The sequence below is a fragment of the Ambystoma mexicanum genome, chromosome 6q, assembly GCF_040938575.1.
Source record: "Ambystoma mexicanum isolate Mex_15411 chromosome 6q, UKY_AmexF1_1, whole genome shotgun sequence".
Classification (NCBI taxonomy): Eukaryota; Metazoa; Chordata; class Amphibia; order Caudata; family Ambystomatidae; genus Ambystoma; species Ambystoma mexicanum.
Genome location: NC_090937.1, coordinates 985,446,776 through 985,472,361, shown reverse-complemented (window position 1 = coordinate 985,472,361; position 25,586 = coordinate 985,446,776).

Sequence of the window (25,586 nt, the reverse complement as noted above, 5' to 3'; positions counted from 1 at the left end):
CTATATTTCATAGCCCAATCACAGTACCTTTATTTTCATGAGAAGGGCAGGCATTTCAGCTCTCACTTCTCTGGTTGCCTGCAAGGGAGAATGTGTCTTCCCATCCCCAACAGGACTTATGCCACGTCGAGTTCAGGGCATCTTTTACACAGCTGCCCTCACCAGCTTCACTTCTGTGGGTGCTTTTCATCATTTCTGCTTCAACACAGGGCACCATCACATCACTGGACTGCCAACTGCCATCACTGGTCCTCTTCTAAAAACATCCTCGTCGCCATTGTAGCATTTAGGGGTTCTTAATGTATGTAGAGACCAGGCTGGAGGCAGATATATATATAAAAGAAGTTAGCTTTATTGAGTTACAGGGAAATTATGGAAAGAGGGTAGGAGCACAAGGTAGAAACATCTTTATCCATTTCTATCCCATCCTGTGTGTCCTCATTGTCTCCACTAGAACCTTGATGTAGAGCAGGTTCCAGTCACCAGGCAACATTCCAATGCTTGCATCTGTGCACCAACACAAGCAGCATGCTACACTGATAATGCCCATACTGGGACATATTTTGGCAAGAGCTTCATGAAAGTGGTTTGCAGTGGCAATGCTGTCATGTATCATGGGCGCAGCTGCATAGATGTGAATTGCGGAATTACCATGGCAATGCTGTTAGATGTTCTGGACAAAGGCATGATGAAAATGTTGAAAAATGCTCATGTGTACTGTTGGTGTAATCGTGTCTACAGGATGTTTTCATGTGTCAGCCCAGAGAACCAATTGAAAATGGTATGGATTTTTTCTCAAAAAATGTACTGTCAAAAGCACTATTTCAAACATTTGTTTTTAGATTTTGCTGAAGGCACACCCCCTGGCCCCTCCCTGAATCGTGTGAACTTATCTAAGGCTTCCTCGGTCGCTTACACTACTTCCTAGGAGATGGTTTGGGCCCTCCACTGAACAAACCTCCCCTGCCACTTCTTACTCTGAATAAATTACAATGCTAGGCCTCATCAGGAGCTGCCCAGCTTCCTGTCAGAAAAAGCTGCCTCTACTTCTGTCAGTGGTACAGTAATGTTACTGGCCATGCACTTCAGTGGTTGGTATTTGTGAAGGCTAGGCGCTGCACCCTAGTTTCGACGCTAGGTGAAAGATGAAAGGTTTGATTCAAAACCTACTTATATCTTCGACCTAATGCAGCGCTCAGCATGTTATTTCGGCAGCACGATCATCATGCACATTTCCCATGCGTGGTTGCCAAAATTGGCGCAGGATTCTTCGTTATTGCCCGTGCTTTTTCAAGGGGGCTTGGGAGGGGGCCCGTTAGCAGGTTGCGCAGGGAGGGGCCCACATTTTGTCTTTTGCCACTGACAGCACTGTGTTATGCTCGTGCTCCTGCGGAACTGAGTACTGCCACGCAACCATGCAGGGACAATGTTTCAGACCAGGCTTGGAACTTGCTGTTTTTTGCAAGCACGTTTTATTTTGGAGTTTTTTAAAGTATGACTGAGCCCCTTCCCCACCCCCCCCCCCCCGCACTGCAGAGGCCCATGTTATGCCAGTGTCTACGTTGTGGAATTAGAATGCCTGCCGATGGCTGTTTTACTTCTGCAGCTGGCTCCTGGAAATGCATTACTCCTCCTGACTTGAGAAGCACTTGCACCCATTTGCCCGCTAGCAGAACTCCTTCTGATAAGTGATGCCCTTATTGTGCCACTCTAACCAGAAAGTGTATAATGGGGCAGAGCAGTACTGCAGCCGTGTGGCCTTCTTCCTGTCTACTGTATACCTGTTTTGGGGGGTAAAGGAAGGCATAGTGCACTTATTCCTGCAACTGCTGCAAAAACATTTGCCAAACATTGTGCCAAATGTTTTTACTACAACTCCTAGCAGCATTACCCAGGACATTCAATGGGAGGGGGCGAGGGGGGAGGGGGGTGGGAGCGGGGGTTATAACACGAGCTGTAGTCTGAAACATCTTCTCAAGAGCCTCATGTTTCAGGCCCTCCTTCTCCCAGCATCTCCTGGAATTCATATACAAGCATAGTAGTGTACTTCCTGTACCCCTGATGTTTAGTAATATCAATTGATGTAACCTTCTATTTCCCAGTGGTCTGTCCCTGAATTCCAGCTGACTCCTTGACTGCAATGTAAAGAAATTAAGAGGTTTTTTTTTTTCTTCATTTATAAACATTGATTCTATGGGAACATTAAATAAAAACATAAATAAGTCTATGTCGTGGTGGAGGTCGCCAGGGTCGGACTGGGACAAGAAATAGGCCTGGACGCCCAAAAAAAAGTGGCCCACGCCTAACCTCAAAAAAGTGGCCCACCCCTCACCTCAAAAAAGTGGCCCTCAAACCATCATCCGTGAATCACGTCAATTCACGACTTTACAGAAAATACTACTTATGGAGGTTTCATGTGTCTGTGTAAATGCTTGAAAAAGTGATAACATTCCTTTTCTTCTTTTTTTTTTTAAAAAAACATCATCATCACATAGCTAAATACATTTGCAGAACCAGACTGAAGGCATGCCTACTCGTTGACCAATAATGAAAATGGAGTTGCATTTAATAAGCAGTACATCCAAATGATGACACCGGAAAGTACCTTGCAGTAGCATTTATGCCCAAATATTACATTGCAATACATTTCTGAAGGATTGTTGTTGTGCTGAGAAGCAGCTTGCAGGTGTTTGGTCTAAATCCGCCTAAAAGGTACACTGACATTGGTCCACCACACGGGGCTTAAGCGGTGGGATATGAATCAATAATAAGGCCCATTTGGACCTCCTTTAACGCCAGCCCACTACCTCAAAGTAATTAGACCCTCCACAGCGCCTGCTGTAGGGTACACAGAAGGATGTTCTGGGAGTGAAACCAAGCTGTCTTCCCCCCTCCTTGCTACTGCCACCTGCGTGTCATTATCCTGTTACAACTTACGTTAACTAGCAAAACAAGGTCACAGTTTTAACCCACACACAATACTGTCACGCACTAGATAAGCAGCCCTCTTCTCGCCGTGGTTCAGGGGCTGGGAAGTGTTTTAACTGTTGCAGCAAGCAGGCAAGTGTGAAAGGCCGTGATTCCCCCCAATGGAATGTAATTTGTGTTTTTTGTAAATAAACTCTGTAAGACATTATTACTTTGTAGACCTTGAATGACAGCATAAGACAAGAAGGGAGGCATCTTTTCATGCTGCATTTACCAAATACACACTTTACAGCAGCACCGCCAGTTCTTATGCTATATCGAGGCCACTGACTGAACTACTAACGAACCATAATGGAGAACGCATGCTACTCTTCTTAGAGTAACACTAGTCTCAAATATCAGTGTTGATGCAAAATAAAATGCCGGCATTAGCCTACTTTCCAAGACATGTTACATACAACAACTAGAGAACATTAGCATCTTAATTTTGTGAATGTTCATCGCAGAGAGATAATTAGGCTGTAAATATCACAATGTGAACTGAACCCCTCTGGGTGCTGAGACTAGTGTCTGGGTTTTCTGCCTAGGGTCGTTAAAGCGTTTCACTCAACTTGCCAATTGTCAATACGCATCATAACAGTTGAAGGCAGTGAAATGGTTATTTGCTGCAGTCTAAGCTAACTCGGGAATATCTCAGTGTGCAGACGGCAGTCCAGAGGCGTTGCTAGGTGGGGGGGCTGAGGAGGCTATAGCCCCAGGTCTTTTGGTTGTAGCCCCGGATAAAAGCTCGGAAGCTACAACCAAAAGGCTAGCTAGCCCAGAGTCCCAATAGTCCAGACATGGCCTAGCCCCAGATCTTTTCCAGACCTAGCAACACCCCAGCTGCAGTCTGCCAGCAAATGATGTGCCCAATGGGTGCACGATGGGTCCACAGCGCAGGACTTGCAATGGAAGGGACTTTATAGAGTGCACCACCCGGGAACATATCTGTCTTTAATGCTGAAATGAAAAGGATGATATGACCACCCATCATCATCAGCATTAGGGTTTCTGAGTAGGAGAATGGTTAGTGGGCTCTAGGACACAGTGACATTTTTAGCTCTGGATATTTAGGCGGCGCTAAAGCGCTAGTACCTATACAGAAAAACTATTGCATTGGAGCAAAGCTAGCAGGGAGATTGGGACGTGAGGAGGGAGGCAGGTCTCAATGTAGATGTACACTCACATTGGATAAACGGTATGCTGTGATGGAGGATGTGGGATAATAGAGGGGGGATAGTCGAGAGAGGGTAGGGTACTCAGGGCAGGCGTGGTGTATAAGCAAATTTGCATGAAATTATGATAACCTTGTGTGCCTGGACTCCTATCCTGAGCACTGAAGACACCGTATTTCAGGCCATCACCACCACTCACTGTAACATGCTGCCTAGGCTCATATCTTTGTTTGATGCATGCGATGGAACGGAATTCTAAACTTAATGAGCAAAGCGGGAATAAAAGAACCTAGGTGCAATTTACAAAACTGAAATAAAAGTCGGAACTAATTCGTAACGGTGCTTAAGATTCCCCTGCCTGTTCATTAAAACAGACAAGAGTTTAACATTGCTACCAAACCGGCACTAAATACATATTTTCTCTCAAAACTAGCTAACTGCGTCGCACGTGATAGAGTGGTGCACAGCGCAAGATGACAACTAGAGCGAAGGTAACACAGATACATGCTCAGATGCAGTTCAAGTCAATAGAGCTGCATGTGCATGGGAAACACAGGTTCGGAGTGATGGGGCTGGTAGGCTGGCAATGTGTCTCGGCATTTTCAGTGAAAAATAAGACTGTGGCCACTAGGAAATGGAGAGGAGATGCCCACGCCTCCCCCGGTCCCCAGCATTGAAGGGAATGATACCACCCAGAGGTATGCACGCATTCCTTCCCCCAACACCCAAAAGACAGCAGAAGCAGCAAGCAGTAGGACACTGGCCCTGGCGCTAGCATTATCAAACAGATTGCCTGTATCCCCTGACTGGAACTGCTGAGGCCAACCTACGTAAATAACACTTGTTTTTATTTACTTACTTTACTGCACAACGCCAGCCGGGCCCACACTATGAACACAATTGTAGTGACGGTCCACCTCCTGACTGTCTGGGTCCCCTCCTCTCCACTCCTCGGTCGCTCACCTCGGCTTGGCAGAGCACTTTGAGCAGCAGCTCGCTCCTCCATTAGGGCCCGCCTCATCTTATCTGTCATCTCAGGCCTGCTGATGCTGCTGACATGGGACAGGTGTCATGAGTGTTGTCATACAGGGTGCCATGAGAGGAGCAGCAGTCAGGCTGTGTAGCAGGGTGTTGAGAAGAGGATGGGGCACAAAGATGATTGGTAAAGGTGTGAAACGGCACCATAGTCCAAAGTGCTCTAGCAGTGCCATTGGGGGGTACAATTGCGCATGCACAAGTCAATGAACGCTTGGATACACATCATGGACTCCACATGTTGGGGCGGCACCTCAATTACATCCTTATCAGGTAATATTATCCCCACCAAAAATATCACCTTATATATGGTCGTGGGGTAAGGCCATAGGCGATATTATTAGTGGGGATAATATATGGTGTCAGTGGGACCGGGGGATGCGAGGGTGTCCCCCGCTACATTAAAAAAATGATGGGGGTTGCAGGGGTGTCCCACACAGGTTCTATTGCATAATATTGACGCAAAAATATGGCAATATTCCTGTATGGTGATGTTTTTGCGGGGATATTAACACATGGAACCATTATATCATGCACATATTTCATAGACAGTGCCCTGTATTGCAAGTGGATCTGTGCAGCCAGGCCCCATTCTCCATTGGCACCGTCTCCCTTGACAGCTGCATGTTGTTCCTTAGCTGGCACACATGTCACTTCTGCCTGCATCTAGAAGTGCAGGGGGCACAGGAAACCAGCAGGTGCTGAAGACATTCCTGAAGAACATTGGCATCACCAGCAACATCGCATGCAGGTTCAGACCCCTTTCACACTTAGGATGATGTCTCCCATCAGCATCTGGTGCTCTCCATTCAATGCAGATCGTGGGACGGTCGTCTGGAACCTGGCCCTAGATCTGACTCCATGGCATTGCCCAGTGGGATAGGTTCCCCCAAGACCAGGTCTAGCACTTATAGGGACAACAAACGTTTTGGTGCTAAAGTAAAGAACATAGAGCCTGCTAATGTCATGGGTAGAGGTGGAGGAAACTTCTAAAATTCACTCTGCAGAGAAATTGGAAAATTGTGGGTGGCTTTTCCCCACTTCATCAAATTCACCTGTGGAACGAAATTGCCGTTTTTAAACATGTTCCTGGCCAAAATTTGTGTTTGCTCAAAATGTCTTTTTTTAAAATTTTGTGCCAGAAATAATGTTTTTGCCTGAAATATCAATGTCTCAAATGTCAGCTTATTGGCTGCAAAGCATTATATCCCAAATTGACACACTTTCAGACAACAAACAATATATATATATATATATATATATATATATATATATATATATATATATATATATATATATATTTTAAAACACTACATTTCTCACAGAATTCGCCTGTAAATGGGGAACCAGGAAAAAATTTGCTCCGCCGGAGAATCAAAATTGGGGAACAATTTGACCAATTTCATTTTGCCAGTTCCGCCCAAAATATCTTGCAGACAATGCGAAGCAGTTTCTACTGGCTTCCTGACAGAGCTGTACCAACCAATGCCGTGGCTGGCCGGGAGCCATGCAATAGTCAATTATGGCAAGGTGTTGCTCAAAGAGGCGTTCTGACATATAGAGAGGGGAATTCCAGCATGTGACAACCTCCACCTTGATTTTGTGGTGTGGCAGATGGTGTGGGTCCTGAAAGCGGGCCAATGCATGGCGTGCAGTATGTGAGCGGTTAAAGTGTGTGCATATCTACAAGTACATTTTAGCATTTCAGCATGGGTGGGGTCTTTTAGAAACTATATCACAACAAGGTTGATCAAATGTGCAAAACTCGGAATGCAAGTTATCTTGGCCCAGTTCAGGGCTGACACAATGTTGCTACCATTGTCTACAGTAGCACAGCCAACTTTGAGAGGATGTAACCAAGCCATTCTGCAATAACCGATTCAAGTTTTGCCCGATTGTCTGATGCCTTGTGTGACATCTAATCAAAGCTCTGCAAGCAGAGCGTTGCATATTGGCACTGGTTGTTTGAAGCAGTGCATGGCATGCCTGGGGGCCCATCTGTGCAGCTTGTTGTTTTCAGCCTTGAGTGTGGCATAGCAAAGCAGGCCCAGTGTGCCATTGCATTGATGTAGGCAGTGCTCTGCGCACTAGTCAGTATGTGCATGGTGAGGTGCACCTTCTCTGCCTCTGCCTTGTGCAGATCTTCCACCACCTTTTTACAAAGAGCTGGAACTGCAACCCTGGAGAAATAATGCTGATTTGGAATCTTCCAACTTGGTACGGCACATGACATCAGTTCTTGGAAGCCCTTGTTCTCAACAAAGGAGACGTGCAGCAGATCAACAGCAAGTGTCCTTGTTGTGAGAGCCTCACGTTGCTGTGCAATGGAATGTTTGGGATCGTAAGGCATTTGTTTTTCTATAGCCTCTGTAAGAGTCGGCTGACGCATGTTTGGTATTAAGTGAAATGAAAGGTTTTTTTTTATTACCGAAAAATAAAAGATTGATTTAGAAAGACCGCTCTGTGACCACACAGAGCAGTCTTTCTAAATCGAACTTGCAGCCCCTGCGATGCAAATGAGTGCGCGCAGGGGCTGACAGGTTCAGTGAAACCCAAGGGAGGAATTGCAGGAGTGTCAGGTGAGTGAGAGTGTGTGTATTTGTGTGTGTGTGTATGTGTCCGTGTACGTGCACGGGTGTGTGTGAGAAAGGGAAGGGCCAGGGGGGAAATGAAACTGGATGTGTGTTTGTGTGTGTATGTGGCAGGGTAGTGGGGTAGAAAGGAGGAAAGGGTGACTCAGAGGGTGAAACCCCCTGAATAAAAACTAATCCTCAGCCATATGCATTTTTAGCTTTTTGAGGGCTGTAAAAAATCAACCAAAATAAATTGGGCTTTTTTATGTGCAGTCTGTCAGGGATTTTGTCAGAGGGCTACTACATAATTTGGGTGGTATTTTAATACCATGGTAAAATAGTGGTAAAATAGTGGTAACGTGGTGGCACAGCGTATTTATAGTGATGCCCTATATGATGTGACAAGACTCCCCTCTAATATCTGTATTCTGTTTAGGGTCAACTGTAAGCTCAAGATAGCAGACTTTGTACTTGCAGGGACACGACAGTGTTAACTGTCATTCCAGTCACTTATGTACGAGACTGGACTATTGTCTATGACAGATCTGCTCAGCTGTCGGCATGTACAGCCGAGACATCGCACTCACACAATCTGTCTCTCTATAAAGCCACAGTAAACAAATGACACAACCCAGGTCCCGTGAAAAATGTATCAAGACACGCAGTGACTTTTAGAATGTGCATTTATAATTGAATTTACCGATTGAAAAACAGCAACATTGAATAGCGACACAAAATAGTCATGGGAATATAATTCAGCAGAAGACATACACAGCAAGAAAAAAATGACATCATGAACTCATTTCACTGACACAATATAAGTTTCACCCACTTCGACCTTGGATCGTGAACATTTGGCAAGAGCTATGTTTAGTATGAAATACAATTTCCCCAAATGACATTTGAAAGGTGCTGAATTCTTTTAAATATAAATAACCCTCCCTGACGATCTCAGAACACATTCGCACACGTGCGCCTGAATTCACAAATATACTCACATCAAATATGAGCAAGGTTCTTTGTTGTCCTGCCAGCATACAGTAGTACTGCAACTCCCGCACTCAAGCAACCCAGGTGGAAGGCCACAGCCTCCCTCCAACCCGACTGCTCAGTCAGCTGCCTGGGGAAATCTTGCCTCTTTGCACTGCACGGCTCTGCTCTGCTGACAGCTGCACCTCTGGACAGAAAAGACTGACCCACCTCTTCTGCTTCCTAAATTTATAGGTTAGCCGTGTCACTCAAACTAAATCCTGCCCTTTCTGACGTCTACACATCATCCGAGCTGATTTCTCTGGAAGCATAGCCACATACACATTTTGTAACAAACATTTCCTCTGCTACAATGGGACTTTTCAATAGCAATGAATCATAGCACATATTTCCCTTCATCACTTGTGCACTAAAACACAGCCAGCAAATTGCTGCTTGCATGTTAAAACAGCACATTATTTTGACATTTCATCTGGCACTTTGCACTGCTTTGTTAAGGGTACATTATTAATTACTGGGAAGTGTTAGTTGATTGGAAAGTGTTAGTTGGTTAATACATACATACAGTGTAAACTGGACAGATTATCTATTCACCCTGAAATGAATCACTTTAAGCGTGCTTAATGTGCATTTCCATTTGATGTCTGTATTTTGCATTCAGTTTACTGCCTCCACTGAAAGTACTGTTGTGTACTACAGCATTCAGTTTACTGCTTCCACCGAAAATAATGTCATGTACTATACTACAGGCCTTCAAAAAGTGGAAAAATCACATAGAACCAAATGCTCCTCTTCCTGCCCGCTTGGCTCGGTACCCACTTGTGATGGTTTGTCATGTACTGTACTAAATCTCCCTCCTTTTTCTCCTATAGGGATCGCTTGGGATATCGCTGCAGGAGAAAACAAACAACTTTTAAAAAATAAAAATAAGTAAAAAATGCATGTGTACTCCCAATTAAAGTGCTCATATTTGAAATAAGTGAAATGTTCATATTTAAAACAAATACCATATACTTATAACACGAGGCATCATAAACCACGTATGTCCCCCAGTCTCACGCAACAAAACAATTCAATCATATACATTAATGATGTTTCAACACCCCAACAAACAGTATATATGTTTAGGATTTTTTTTAATCAGATCTCATGATCTTTTATCAGTGGTCCGATATTCATTTTATTTTTTTGTATTTTTTTTAATGTTATGATATGTTTCTTTTAAGACCACCTCTTGTTATTTTTTTAAGAGATCTTTATCTTCTTTTCTTTTATCACCATCTTGAAATGTATACATGTATTTTACCAGTATTTCTTTTTACGGTGATCCAATGATATATAATTTCTTTTAATGTATATATTTTTTATCAACTCCGGGCCTCAGACAACCAAAAGCAAAACAATAAATGAAAAAAAAAATAATAGTGAAGACCATGTCTCTTTGGTTCCTGGTAATCATAATATGCAAGACCACGCCTCCGGAATGTCCTGTCCATCAGTCCTACACAACAAACACATAACGCTGTCATCATTAGAACTCCTCCAATCTGGCACTCCATGGAATCTGCTCCACAGGAGTCATTTCTATGGCATCTTAGCTCTTTATCTTCACCCCCTTCTCTTGGTCTGGGGACCTTTCCTGGGGACTCCGATCCTGTGGCATCCTCCAGGGGTCCAGCACTTCACGGATCTGGCCTTGCCGGGGCAAGGTATTAGTCATCTAAAGTAAAAGAAACAAAACAAATTAAGTACCTAGCATAATACCATTTTCTATCCCTCTTCTGCTGCAATGCCTGAAAATAAAATTGGAATTATTGTTATCATATGGTGGCTCCATGGGGTTTTCTTGCCACACTGGAACACCTAAAAATAAGTTTATTATTACACAATTCAAAAACATATGACCAAAACACCTACATCAACCTGCATTATAGAGAATATATCTTTGTATCTCGGAAACCTTACTTCATTGAAAGACATGTATGTACACCTTAATTCCACTGTTATTTCAATGTTTACTCTGTACCCATCATTTTCCCTCAACTAGCCTCAACTTGTTCAAGCCTTCTCACCTCATGCTTCGGGTGGCAAGGCTTACTCTGATTTACATGGATGCACTGCTCCAGTGTCACATCACCTACCTTTTTGACAATGTTGTAGACTACAGAGGAGACCTTGTCTATGATTTCAAATGGCCCTTTCCTAGCTGCTAGAAACTTAGAGTTTTTATGTTTATTTTCCCAAAATGGTACTTGTAGACATGATTACCTACCTCGTACTCTCTTATAGATGTCTTCCTATCAAAATACATTTTTGTACCATCAGCAGCCCTCTCCAGATACCACTGCACAAATGCAAATGCATGTTGTAAGTGCTTCCTCAACTCTTCCACATATTCGTGAATCGGGGCGGCATTTACAAGTGTTTGCTCATGCGTCATGTACAGTAAATGTTGTGGCAATACCATTTTTCTCTCTGTCAGTATTTCATGAGGACTGAGATGTGTTGATTTAGCGAGGGTCAATCTAATGGACATAAATACTAAGGGCAGGCGAATATCCCAACTCGAGCCTGCCTCAGCTCCAAATGTCTTTAGTATGTCTACTACAGACCCATTGTTCCTCTCCACCCCACCTGAAGAAGAAGGCCGATATGAGATGTGCAGCTTCCTTTTCACACTTAGTATTTGCCAAACTTTACTCATCAAAGCTCTAGTGAAATTACTTCTGTGGTCTGATTCTATCCTTTGGGGTAACCCAAATGTTGAAAATATATAATTTACCAGTAATATGGCTGCTGTTTGCGCACTGCAATCCGGTGCGGGAATACATTCCACCCACTTGGACATTAGACAAACTACTGTTAATCAATATTTATTTCCCCTGGTGGACCTTTTCACAGGCCCAACATAGTCGATTTGCAAATCAGACCATGGATGGGTCAAACCCCTTTTCATTAATGGGGCTCTATGCATAGGTGAAGTAGGCTGAAATTGTGCACATACTAGACAACCTCTCGTGTATAGTTTAACATCTTGGGATATATGTGGCCAATAAGCATACTATTTTAAAATGTCTAAAGTTTTTTGTGAACCCCTGTGTCCTGCAGTTATTGCATCATGTGCATGATGTAACATCAGTCCCCGAACTGGCAAAGGTACCACCCATTGGATTTGCCACGTGACAGATTAGCTAATTATTAATCCATTTTGTAATCTAATTCTCTTTTTATTCTTTAACAGTACCCTCAACTCTTCTTTCCCTTTGCAATCATTTTCAGAAAGAGGATTTTGTTCTGCATCTATCAAATGATTATAAAATATGCCTAGAATTGGGTCTTCTTTTGGCACTTTGATCAGGTCCTGATCTAGTGTATCATAACTCCATTGTACTACAGGCTGTTTGACTTCTTTTGGAGATTTGGAGCATGTGATCGCATCTGCCTGTATTTTGCCAAGCAGGTGTTCAATGGGAAACAACTCCCCCATTACAGCTCCAATTTTGGCTAACCGATCTGCTTTGTCATTCCCATCCTTGTCCTCACCTGGTGTCTTAAATGGCCACAGAATTTCCTCCAGTGTATTACTAAATCATTTTCTGAAGCTAGTTTGTCTATGGCTTGGATCATCTTGCCATGTTTAAGGTTTTTTTTGTTATCTGTGAGCATACCTTTTGCCTTCCAGCCCGGTAAATACTCCACAAAACTGTTTTGCACATAATCAGAATCAGTCACTAAAACTATCTCTTTGAGTTTATTTTCAACTGCGGTAGCAATTGTTTTATAGATGGCAGCCAGCTCTGCTACTTGGCTACTCCTAGCTCCAATCCTCATGCTCGCTCTTGGAATGTTGTCACATTTAAACCAGATATTTTACTAATCCTGCCACAAGTTGTTTTTCTACATTATTTTCCACATGATATGCGCACTCATCAATATACACTGTTGGTAAATCCCTGCACACATTCTCATTAAAAGCTTTGTGTGGGGATTGTTCAAATGCACTCAAATTAAATTTTATTTCTGTTGCATAAGGTGTATATTCAGCTGCGCAATCATACAGATCCGCCAGTCCTTGGCCAGCTGGGCTCTTTTTATTTTGTCCATATTTTACTTCCACAGGGAATCTGTGTAATGCCAACGTCCAGGAAGTAATTCTGGACTGTGCCAAATTACCTGACCTGATTCTCTTACTTTGCAGAAATTGTAGGGGTAGGTGATTTGTTTCAATAATTACCTTTTCCCCTTCAATGATGGGGTGGAAATGCCACAATGCCCAAACAGTGGTTAGGAGCGCTTTTTCACATTCACTGAACTTGGTTTCAACCTGAGATGCCTTGCTTGCATTAGCAATAGTTTTGTTATTTAAATCATCCCTCTGAGATAACACTGCCGACATGCATTGATCAGTGAACCCTATTTCTACAAAGAAATCTTGGTCCTTTATAGGGTATGCCAAACATGGCACCTTCATGAAGCATTCCTTCAGCTTAACCACCGCTTCACACTGCTCCTTTTCCCATTTCCAGGGTACACCCTGCTTCAATAATCTGGTTAAAGGTTGAGTAATCTCTGCGTAATTCTCAATAAATGTTCTGTTACACCCTGTCATCCCTAGTAACCTTCTCAATCCTTTCAAATTGGTAGGATTTTTCAATTTCTGTATCGCCTCCACCTTTTTCTTTTGTGGATTCAACATATTCTCAGTCACCTCATGACCTAAGAAATTCACTTTCTTTTTACACCATTGTGCTTTTTGCAAAGATACTTTGGCTCCTGCCTTCTGTAACTGGCCAAGCACATGTTTAATCTCATTAAAATGACTCTTCAGGTTTTCATTTTTAATTAGAACATCATCTACATAAACTATTGTCCCCCTCTCTGCAGCATCTGGGAGTGCCTTCCTCAAAAATATCCCGAATTCACTCCCACTATTGACATACCCGAAAGGTGTTCGGGACCATGCATATTGGGATTTGTCAAAAAAAAATGCAAACACATTTTGTTTGTCCTCAGCCAGTGGCACACACCAGTACCCAGCTGTAAGATCTAATGTGGTAAACACCTTTGATCCGTGGACCTGTGCAAGACCCTGATCAATAAATGGGAGCAGCCATCTGGAAACGGTACTCTTTTTTTTGATTCTCGTAAGTCTGCACACAAACCCCATTTGCTATTAGGTTTCAATACGCCCAAGATGGGAGTATTTGAGGTGCTATAAATGGGCCTAATAATCCCTCTAGACCCTAGATTCTTAATTATCTCAGCCAATGATTCCAAACATGCCAGTGGCAACCGATATTGACGCACAAATACTGCATCCCTACCATATCCCTCTGGCAATGTGGCAACATGCAGATTGGTTAGACCACAATCGTACGCTTCTTTGGGAAAAACCTCTTTATAATCCATGAATATTTTTCTCAACTCATCTCTATCCTCTTCATTCGTGCAGGCATCTGCAACCTGAACCTGTTCTTCCACCATTTTTGAAAATTTTGGGAAATCCTCCAATGGAGGAACCTCTGTACTCTCCTCTAACGGTGTAGCTGTATCTTTTTGTAGAGCTGACACCTTTAAATATTTTGGAATATCGGCTTTTGTTTCAATATGCTTTTTCTGTTTCATTTTCATTTAAATCAAATAATATGCAATTATCTTTGTGACAACACACTGTCTCACCTGATTCATAAGGATATACAGACTGGATTTTGAATATTCCTTTAGGTTGGGAATCCAAATACTCTGGCAACTCACCCTGTGCATTCACATATCTTACAGGGATATTCCCAATAACTGCATTATTGAAATCTGCAGTATAATGGGTTTTTTATATTGCCATTCCTAATGATGAATTTTCTTCTACCTGAATATCCTGGCACCCCTTGATGTCCACCAGGATTTTAATGGGTCCGCCCCCAATCTCTAACAGTGGTGTATATTCACATTCTAGCCCTTGCTGCCTCGTGGATTCATTTAGGCACACAAATGCATCGGAATCCCTCATCTGTTGTCCCCTTCTGTGCTTTAGCGTTATTGTAACTTGCCTGGTGAATGCAGGAATGGTAACATCATTTTTTTACCTGTAATTCAATGACATATGGTACCATCTGTGCACAATAATAAGCTTGTCTCTTGTCTTCAAACTCAGGTGCAGGTCCCGTAACCTGGACCACACCTTGTGATTAAGGAAGTCTAACACCATACACATTCTGTGCATAATGTCATTCCCCAAATAAAAGTCATTCTGTGACCCACTCACTATCCACACATTGTGACAGATAGTTTTTGTGCCAATGGTAATTTTTAGCGTGCATCTTCCAGCGACTATTCCCTGAGTCCGGATCATCCAACCCAAAAATGTGTTGGTTTTTTATTCAGAATTTTGGGATCTCCTCCCTGTCAATTATTTGCTGGACTACTTTCTCATTAATGAAACTTCTTTCCTGCTAAAGTGGCTTTTATCATTTCAGAATGACCATTAACACTGAGAGGGATCCATGGCTGCCCATCTGCCATGTGTATTTCAGAGAGGTTGTAATGTGTTTTTCTGGAGTGACATTCTGCTTGCACTTCTCTTCCTTTCAATAAAAACGCAATGTGTTTTCATCTATTTCTGTTTGCCATTTTTTCTTTGGATCCAAATAAATTTCCATGGATTGCTTCTCTTTTTCACCTCACATTTCTCCCTGGCACATTAGAATGACAGTGACACTAGGCACACAGCCATTCTGAAGATACACTTCATCTGATTTAGCCACTGTATGGCATTCTTTTATACAGTTGTTCTGTGACCTCACCTTCTTAGGCCTCAATGGCTTTTTGGCTAAGGACTACAAAATCCCATTTACCCCATCGATGAGGGGCGAGAACTTCTTCAGGCAATCTGTCCCCACCAGAAATGGGATTTCACTGAGGGATGTGATCAATACTTCCCGTCTCATCCTGGGTTTTCCTATCTTTATGTTTGTTAAACTACAAAAATAATGGTGCACTGTGTTACTGAGAGGCATCTGAAAACTACAGCAAAATTGCTATGCTATGGGACAAACAAACATGGAAAGAGATCACAAAATAACACACAAAAGAAACACACAAATCGGTTCAATTCCAAACAAAATGCACTTTCACTAAATCACTGCAAATTACTACATAAGCAAAACTATCTGCAACCCCTAAAAATGGGTGCCTAACTACTGCAACTTTCCATCCCCTCCGGCCTCTCTCAGCACTCAGCTGAGTCTACTCTACTCCAGCATAATAGCAAAGCTCCTAATTGTTGTCAGCATTTCCTCTGTCCCTACACACAAGCTCTTTCAACTCCTAATGAGACAGCTCCCCAGCCAAACACTCTGTGCTCCTCCTAATGCCTAACAAAACAGCTACTCATCAGAGTCCTCATTCATCCAAAAGACTCCCCTCTAATGTGAACGATCTCCTGTACCGCCTTTCACCGACACACAAGATAGTGACTGCGAGGCCCCAACTTCAAAGACTGAGTGGGTGAGAGAGAGAAGGCAGATCTAAAACGCACAGGCATGGTTTATACATTTCAGTGACGCAAATGGCAATCTGGTCATTTCTATGGCCACGTGTTGCAATACATACGTTTCCACTAGCAAAGCATTTCTCTCCTAGAGAGACTGTGTGTCTATCTACGAACATGGATATTAGTTCACTGTGACATCTACATAAGGACAGGACAAGCATATCATGTTTTTTTGCTCATTGCATGAAGATGAAGACAGAGACAGCATATTCGCAAACCCCAAAACAATCTTTCTCCTAGTCAGCTTTTCACCAAAAAGGCACATTCCCTCCTCCTTGCCTGCTCCTGCCAAGACAAGGCTGTCTCTACTAGGCCTGAGAGCAGAGGCAGTTGTTTTCATTCCATTCCTCAAACTGTACATCAATAAATTCTCGCGCACAGCGAAACTCATTCAGAATGGAATAGAGACAGAACAGATTCTAGCGCCTAAAGCTAAGCTGCAATTTGCTATTAAAATGACAAGCGTACAATTGCATATAAATGCATGGCTATCAACAAATATGGAATCATAATGGCTTAAGCAAACGCATTATGTAAATATGGCCTATTTCTCTGGTTGAATGCATAAATGAATGCATGGTCAATGGATTATTTAATAGATGAATGACATGATAACTACCATAGAAATATGTGGACTAACATGTCAACCTCAGTGACACCTTCGAAAGGTATTTCCTCACCATTAAAATTGTGCACCGGGCCTTCATTTTGTCTCACTCTGATATGATTTTCTGGGGATCTCCCTTCATTGATACTTTTCACCAACTCGTTGGACATGATCATGGCTTGTGCGCCTGCGTCAATCAATGCAAATTCATTACATTTTTCTTCTATCATGATAGGAGCATAATACCTGTCCTCAACTTCTTCCAGCACACACAAAAAGTGTGAATTTTTGCTGGTTTCAGGGCTCACCTTTCTCAGTCCCTTTTCACTGTTCACCAAACGCAGGGGCAAGTGAAATTATATGTTTCCCTCCTTTTTGCCCATTTCATTTTGAGAACCTTTGTCTGTTTTTCCATGTTCAGAACCCATTTGGAGTGTAGCCACTGTCTGCTCCTCTGACCTGGGACCATCAGTGTTTACACTGCAGTTTTTTGACTGAATATCTGGCTCAGAACACCTATTTACATCCCGCATGGTGCCTGTCATCTTGGTCTCTTGGAATATGTGTGGCTCAAAGTATTCTTCAGACGACCTGCCTGCACCCTCCTTTTGAGCACCTATTTTTCCTGTCTGGGCTTCATAAGTATTCTGACCATCAGGGGTGGGTATTCTGAACACAAACCCTACCTCTTTATCAGATATTTTATCGTCGCATAAATATTTCCTTTTTAAATCTGTCCCTCTGTTCTTTAGGATTTCCTTGTTTATTTTCCACATTCTGTTCTTCATCTGCACATATTTTGATAGTCTGGTTCAACTCCAAATTGAACCAGACCTCCTTTTTATGTGTGTGTGTGTGTGTGAATCCCCTTTCTCACTCTCATTTGTGGGTATCTTCATTTTGGAATCAGCAAGCAATTCAGGACCATTACACAAAATGTATTAATGTGCTTGTGTATTTTTATCATCGCATGGGCCAGTACTTAGTCACTTGTTGTCAGAATACACAAGATCACTCTTGTGACCTTCTGCACCCTCACTTGGTGGCTGTTTTTGGACTGCAAATAGTTTTCCTATTTGCTCAGACAACATTTTAACTTGGGCCTCTAGGCACTGAAATCTGTCCATATATCTAAAACCCTCTCTTTGTGGCCTATGCTGAAATTGGTTAAATTCACTCTGGTTGGATCTGTTTTGGTATCTCTCAGGAGATTAATTCCTACTTGAGTTATTTCAGAACTCTTCGTTCGTCGGAGGTGGGGAACGCGGAGGGACCATTCTTTGTCTGTGATCGACTGGTTGTGGTGACTGATTATAACGGCGCGGAAAATAATGCACATTTTGTCTTTCATTTTGAGGGAACTGTTCCCTATGCTGATTTCCATTTTCAATAAACCTATCCACATACCGTGGTCTGTTTTGATTGCCATATACCATGGTGTTGGGGACAAACCTGCTCTGTGCCCCCAGCATCTGGTATGGGCCATTGTTCCTTAGATTTTGATTTTGATTATTATTCATGCCTGACATCTTGGGTTGGTACCCTAATCTAGGTCTGTCTCCTAAATATCTAGGACTAATGTCATTTTCTCTATTGCTCTGGTCATGTGATTGAAATACAGAGTTTTGGGGGGATGTCCTCTGTGGCGGCGTGCCCCTTTTATCAGGTGTCATATTGTTCCTTGACTGAATTTGGGCTGATTCAAGTGGCATTTTTGAAGATTTTATCTCCATTAACGTTGGTGTAGAGTCTCTAGATTTTGATTTTTACTTCCTTATTTCTAGACCCCTCCTCACTCTGACAACAGATTACCTCATACAGTTTAGTCGCCTGTTCTACAATCCATTCTAGCTATTTCTCCCGGTCAAATACACAAATTAACTGTGATATGATGTCTTTTTGCAAGCCATAAAAGTATGCAGTCTTACATTCTGCAGAATTAGGGCTTAAAGATACATCCAAATGGGAAAATGCTCTTTTTAAATCCTGGAGGAACTGGCGAGGCGACATATTTGGCTTCACTGTCATGGTTTACTCTGCTTTCTTGGCGTCTTGCAATGACTGGTAAGGTGAGAAATTTTGTCTAACCTCTTTTTCAAAGTCTGCCCATGACAGATTTTCTTGTTCATTAAGGCCTCTAATGATACAAGTAGCTGCAGAATCAAGGGTTAGGTGAAAGTATTGTCTACGCTGTTCCCTAGGTATTTGAAGAGCTTTAAATATATCATGCACTGTTTCTAAGTGATCTTATATGCAACAATCACCTCCTTTTCTAAATGGTTTAATCAACACTGTGATGGATTTCATTATTTTGATGGGGTTACTTGGTGCAATATTTGGAGTGACATTATACGGTCGCTCATTTCTTTTCTCAGATGCCAGGGTTGATGGTAATCACTGGCGGGTGAATCAAATCCCCCCAATGGGCTACAATCAGGCCTAGCCACAGGTATAGCCATTGGTACATTATTCCCTCGAGCAGAGCTGGGGCTGATCTCAATTCCATTAAACATAGTGCCTTGCTGTTTTACTTTTGAGTTAAAACTAAATATCTGCTGTTCCAAATCTTTGCACCTTTTATGAAGGTGGTCTGCCTCCTGACAAAGGTGAGAGTTCTCATCACTAATCCTATTAATCACGGCTTGCATTTCATTTATTTGCATTCAGCATTGGTTAAACTCTCTGTCCTTCTTGTCATTCTCCTCTAACACTTTACCCATTTCTATCTCTATAGCATGAAATTCGCTCTCTCTCTCCATGTTATACTTTTGGAGCGTCCGCATCTCCAAAATGGTGTCATCTTTGTCTTGTCTGATCACTTCTATGACCCCTTTTAATCGTACCAGTTCCTGTTCACTCTCCTCAAACTGTCTTTTTTTCTGGGATAGTTGTTTGTCCAACTCGCTGCTTTTAGAATGCATCTCTGTGTTACCTGACTCCAATTCCAATTTTTAAACTTTTTACCTGTTCATCTGCCTCCTCCAAACTGATCTATAGTTTACCAATTACTTTAGAATCCTTCTCCTGCAGTCTTAAAGACTGATTTAATAAGTACCAAAGCTTTGCACATAACCTTATTAAGCAATCTTTTTCAGCATTTTTGTCTGAAGCTCTAAAAAGTCTCAAAAGGCAGACCTGGACATTACTGACTTCTTCAAAAATGTCATTTAATGGCTCCTTTTGCACCTCTGCACATATGCGATCTCGCCATAAGGTGGCATTTTCTGATGAGCACACCCGATGGGCAAATAGCTTTGCCTCCAGGTAGTTCACAGCTCAGAGAAGGATGCTTCAATTTGGGACATAGTGACATACTATCACCCCTCAGAATTAATTCCCTTTTAAGTGCACCAAATGGCTGTGCTAAACACACTTGCCATGCCCGGTAACTGTTTTACAGTTTGTTGCCATAGGCCAATGCACCAAATTATGTCAGGGATTTTGTCAGAGGGCTATTACATAATTTGGGTGGCACTGTCGTACAATAGTGCTAAAATAGTGATAACGTGGTGGCACCGCATATTTACAGTGATGCCCTATATGATGTGACAAGACTAATATCTGTATTCTGCTTAGGGTCAACTGTAAGCGCAAGATAGCATACTTTTTACTTGCAGGGACATGACAGTGCTAACTGTCATTCCCGTCACTTATCTACGAGACTGGACTACTGTCTATGACAGATCTGCTCAGCTGTCAGCATGTACAGCCGAGACATCGCACTCACAAAATCTGTCTATCTATAAAGCCACAGTAAACAAATGACACAACCCAGGTTCCATGAATAATGTATCAAGACACGCAATGTATAAATCAATAAAACAAACAAACAAACAAAACAAACGCAGTAACTTTTAGAATGTGCATTTATAATTGAACTTACCGATTGAAAAACAGCAAAATTGAATAGCGACACAAAATAGTAATGGGAATATAATTCAGCAGAAGAAATAAACAGCAACAAAACTATTTTAACATGAACTCATTTCACTGACACAATGTAAGTTTCACCCACTTCGACCTCGGGTCGTGAACATTTGGCATGAGCTACGTTTAGTATGAAATACAATTTCCCCAAATGACATTTGAAAGGTGCTGAATTCTTTTACATACATGCGCCTCAATGCACAAATATACTCGCATCAAATATGAGCACGGTTCTTTGTTGTCCTGCCAGCATACAGCAGTACTGCAACTCCCGCACTCAAGCAACCCAGATGGAAGGCCACAACCTCACTCCGACCCGACTTCTCAGTCAGCTGCCTGGGGAACTCTTGTCTCTCTGCACTGCATGGCCCTGATCTGCTGATAGCTGCACTTCTGGTCTCCTCTGGACAGAAAAGACTGACCCACCTCTTCTGCTTCCTAAATATATAGGTTAGCTGTGTCACTCAAACTAAATCCTACCCTTTCTGACGTCTAGACATCACCCGAGCTGATTTCTCTGGAAGCCGCATACAATTTGTGTAACAAACTCTTCCTGTGGTACAACAGGACTTTTCAATAGCAATGAATCACAGCACATATTTCGCTTCATCGCTTGTGCACTAAAACACAGACAGAAAATTGCTGCTTGCATGTAAAACAGCACATTATTTTGACATTACATCTGGCATTTTGCACTGCTTTGTTAAGAGTAAATTATTAATTACTGGGAAGTGTTAGTTGGTGGGAAAGTGTTTGTTGGTTAATACATGCATACAGTGCAAACTGGTCAGATGATCTATTCACCCTGAAGTGAATCACTTTAAACGTGCTTAATGTGCATTTCCATTTGCTGTCTGTATTTTGCATTCAGTTTACTACCTCCACTGAAAGTACTGTTGTGTACTACAGCATTCAGTTTACTGCCTCCACTGAAAATACTGTCATGTACTATACTACACGCCTTCAAAAATTGGAAAGATCACATAGAACCGTATGTTTCCTGCAGTGAGCGTTTCTGTTGTTGCTGCACCGCATATTGGTTGATCCTAAGGTAGCGGCACACCACAAATGCTCCTCTTCTTGCCCGCTTGGCTCCGTACCCACTTGTGATGGTTTGTCATGTGGGCTATCTGGCCCGATGTCCCCATATGTGACCCTGCCTTGCCCCTGCTCACCTCCTTTTTGCCTAAGCAACAAAATACAATGTTGCTCCTTGCTTTGTCAGCAGTGAACTAAGACCACACTGCAGATATTCTGTGGGATGAGGTGCTGGTACAATCACTTTGTAGGCACGTGGTTTTTTGCCAGTGACGTGAGAGTATAAACTTGCTGCTGCTGAGTGAGTGCTGCAGAGGTTGGCAGACTCTGCGCGAAATACTTCCTCATGTTCTTCCATCACAGAAAATTCTTCAACCATTGAGTCATCATAGTCCTCAGCCAGACATAGTGCATTTGATGTTGGCTGTTTTTTGGGGGGGCAGGCTCCCTCCGATAGTACTTCCAGTGACAATGTAATCGGTTGCCATATTACTTTTTTAATGGCGAACAACGCCACTCGTCGACCGCCGCCACTGGCAGTGACTCTGTTGAACAATAAGAATGAAGAGGAGCAGCAACGTCTGTGTTTATTACATCTGCCAAAGCAAGTGCGGCGGAAAGTATGGCACGTGGAGGTGGCCATGTTATTTTATTTGTTCATGTCTTGTGAAAAATCAACATACAAAGACTAATAGCAACTGAGCCCCCCTAATACCTAAAAAGTGTACTCCCCTAGGCTGCAACCCTACACAAGTTCCTACCACCAGGCCGCCACCCCACACAAGTCTGTATGGAAGTGGGAGAAGGGGCTTGTGAAAGCATGATGACACAATACAACTCAAAAACAAACCGCCCCCCAAATGGATGAGTGATACACCTGTTGCCCCACCACCCTCATGAAAGTGGGGCAAAAGGTGCATGGAAGTATGATGAGAAAACACAACTCAAGAACACGCAGCCCCCCAAATGTATGAGCTATACAAATGTTGACCTCACCATCCCACACATGTCCCTATAAAAATGGGGGAAGAGGCATGTGGGAGCCTGATGAGACAGCACAGCTCAAGAACAAGCAGCTCCCAAATGCATGAGCGATAAACACGTTGACCCTGCCACGCACACATGTCCCTATGAAAGTGGGGGAAGAGGCATGTGGAAGCATAATGTGACAACACAACTCAAGAACAAGCTGCCCCCAAATGCATGAGCGATACACATGATGACCCCACCCCTGTCATAGCAGTGGCTGCTGCAGCCCTTGTGGTGTGGGGAGCATGCTGTATTCCATGCCCCATGGGGGGGGCTCGAAAAAATAAAGCACAAACTCCATGCTGCCTTTAAAAAAAAAAAGGAGCAAAGACAACTTTTCATTTCGTTTTTTGCAGTGATTGCTTAGCTTACACATTCCTTTCTCATGCCAGCATAAGGAAGCACGCTCTATTGGTTTCTGGACAACCTAGAGCCCACCGGCGCACTGGCCAACTGGAGTAGAGCACGACTGAAGTGTCATTCCCCCACCCTGGGCCCAGACCGGAGACGAGAATCAGAATCGTCTTAAGTGGAAGCGCCAAAGATAGGGGAGTTTAAAATGGTGTTTGTGTTGTATATCAATGTTTGAATAGCAGTGTGTTTACCTGTGTATGTGTGTGTAGGATTTGAAATGTTTGTACATGTATGTGTTTGAGTGTGCAGTTGTGCACGCACGAGTACAGGGCCGGCTGAAGATGTGTCACGGATCGTGGGCCCAGTGCTTTGTTTAAAGTAGAATACGAAATCGATCAGAGCCACTAGAAAAGATGTCACTAGAAGTATTGCCAAGATTTGTGTGTATTAGACCTCCTCTATAACTCACAACATCATTACTGAAAATCTCATTACTGCAAACAAATACAATTTCTGACTATTTGGATGGAATTGCTCATTTGATGCACACAAATGTCTAACAGCATCCCACGTGGTACTGCACATTTTAATTTAGGATACAGATGGAAAGTGGGTTCCAATACAAAGTGCAGAAAGAGACAGGTCCTGTGGAATAGACACAATGGAATGCAAAGAGACAGAAAAAGTGACACAGATTACACTGCATTGCCAAAGTGAGCAAGAAAGAAAACTTGTCCATAGGCACAGAGATAATACGGACAAAGACAGATGGCAAAAGGATGTGATGTGTGAGAGAGAGAGAGAGAGAGAGAGAGAGAGAGAGAGAGAGAGAGAGAGAGAGAGAGAGAGAGAGAGACACTGTGAGATAGAGAAGGAGAGAGAGAGAGACTGTGGCAGACAAAGACACACACACAAATGGTTTTCTCCTGTTTAAGTCAAGGCAGAGTTCTCTTACTTCCTAAGGATTCGCGATTCAAGGAGCCTGACACGCACACTCAAGGACCTACAGTACACATATGTACATAACAGCAAAGTTGCCTAACGTCCTGTACAGACCTGACACATTCTGACTCTATGGGGTGTGGCAGAATTGTGCTGGGCATGGTAGAGGTGGTGAGGTGCTGGGGCGCAGCCATCACACTGCCATCACAAGCCCACATGCATCTTCAGCTGGCCATGAAACTTTAAATGAGAAAGCTACTGGCCCCTTTGCATAATATCAAAAGATATTTTGGGAACACAAGAATAAGCACAACATGTTAAATATGACATATCCAGCTCATAATGCACACTGGCCTACCTGCTTATTTCATCTATCCAAAATATCCCTAATAGTAAAACCAGGGGTGATATATATGTATTTGGACACACACAAACTTTTCAAAGTCAATTTCTGTCACAACCTATTTGTCAAGCTCAGGTGCCGGGTGCTTACTCGCAAGAGGGTTCTCCCCCATGCACACCCTCAAGTGCCAGGTGCATATTCACTGGAGAGCTAGGTGCTGGGTCTATCCCACCTAGCCCCGGCCCACCTTCAGCCATTGTGGGAGCCCTATTTCAACATGTTGCAGGAAGGGGGTTGCTTAAATTAGGAAAAACAGTCTCAGGCGGGTGTGCATACATTTTAATGGATACAGACAGGAGCCTAGGTTTGATGGCCGCATATTAACACAGGATGTGCCACCTGCGGGGAGCTGAAACACCAAATGTCCACTGCTATTAACCAGTCTTTGTCATTAAGAGGGTAATGTAGACTAAACCAGAGTAAAAAGGCAATGAGGTGATAAGAGCGTTGCTGAATACAACATGGGTAATAGAGAGGTGACAGCCCCTGAAGGGCTACAGTAAATACTACCTGTAATCACAGGCATAGCACAACATTTGGGGGCCCCCTGCTAGCCATGCTCAGGGCCACCCCCCTTAAGCTCCTTAACAAAGTACAGGGAATGTCACACTCCGGGCTGGCCTGGACCACCATGTGTTTGCAATGTCCATGATGATTATGCCATTGCAGGGACACGCAGTACTGCAGGTGAAAGATATAAATATGTTTTTTAATCAAAGCTTAAATGTTTCACCTAGCGTAGAAAGAAGGAGCAGTTCAGGGTCCCCATTGGTGGCTGGTGAGTTGTTATATTGGAGGGTGTAAATATTTTCCACAAGTATGCGATTGCGGCCGAGTGTAGAGAGAGTGCAAACAGACGAAAACGGGTTTGGGGGATCGGGTGGGATTCTGCCCCTCACCATTGAAAATGTTTTGAATAATGGGTTCAAATGGTGCATTATACAGCATGCTTTGTGTGAAAAATAGAGTAAAAGGCCAGACAGTTTGCAATCGGATGTGT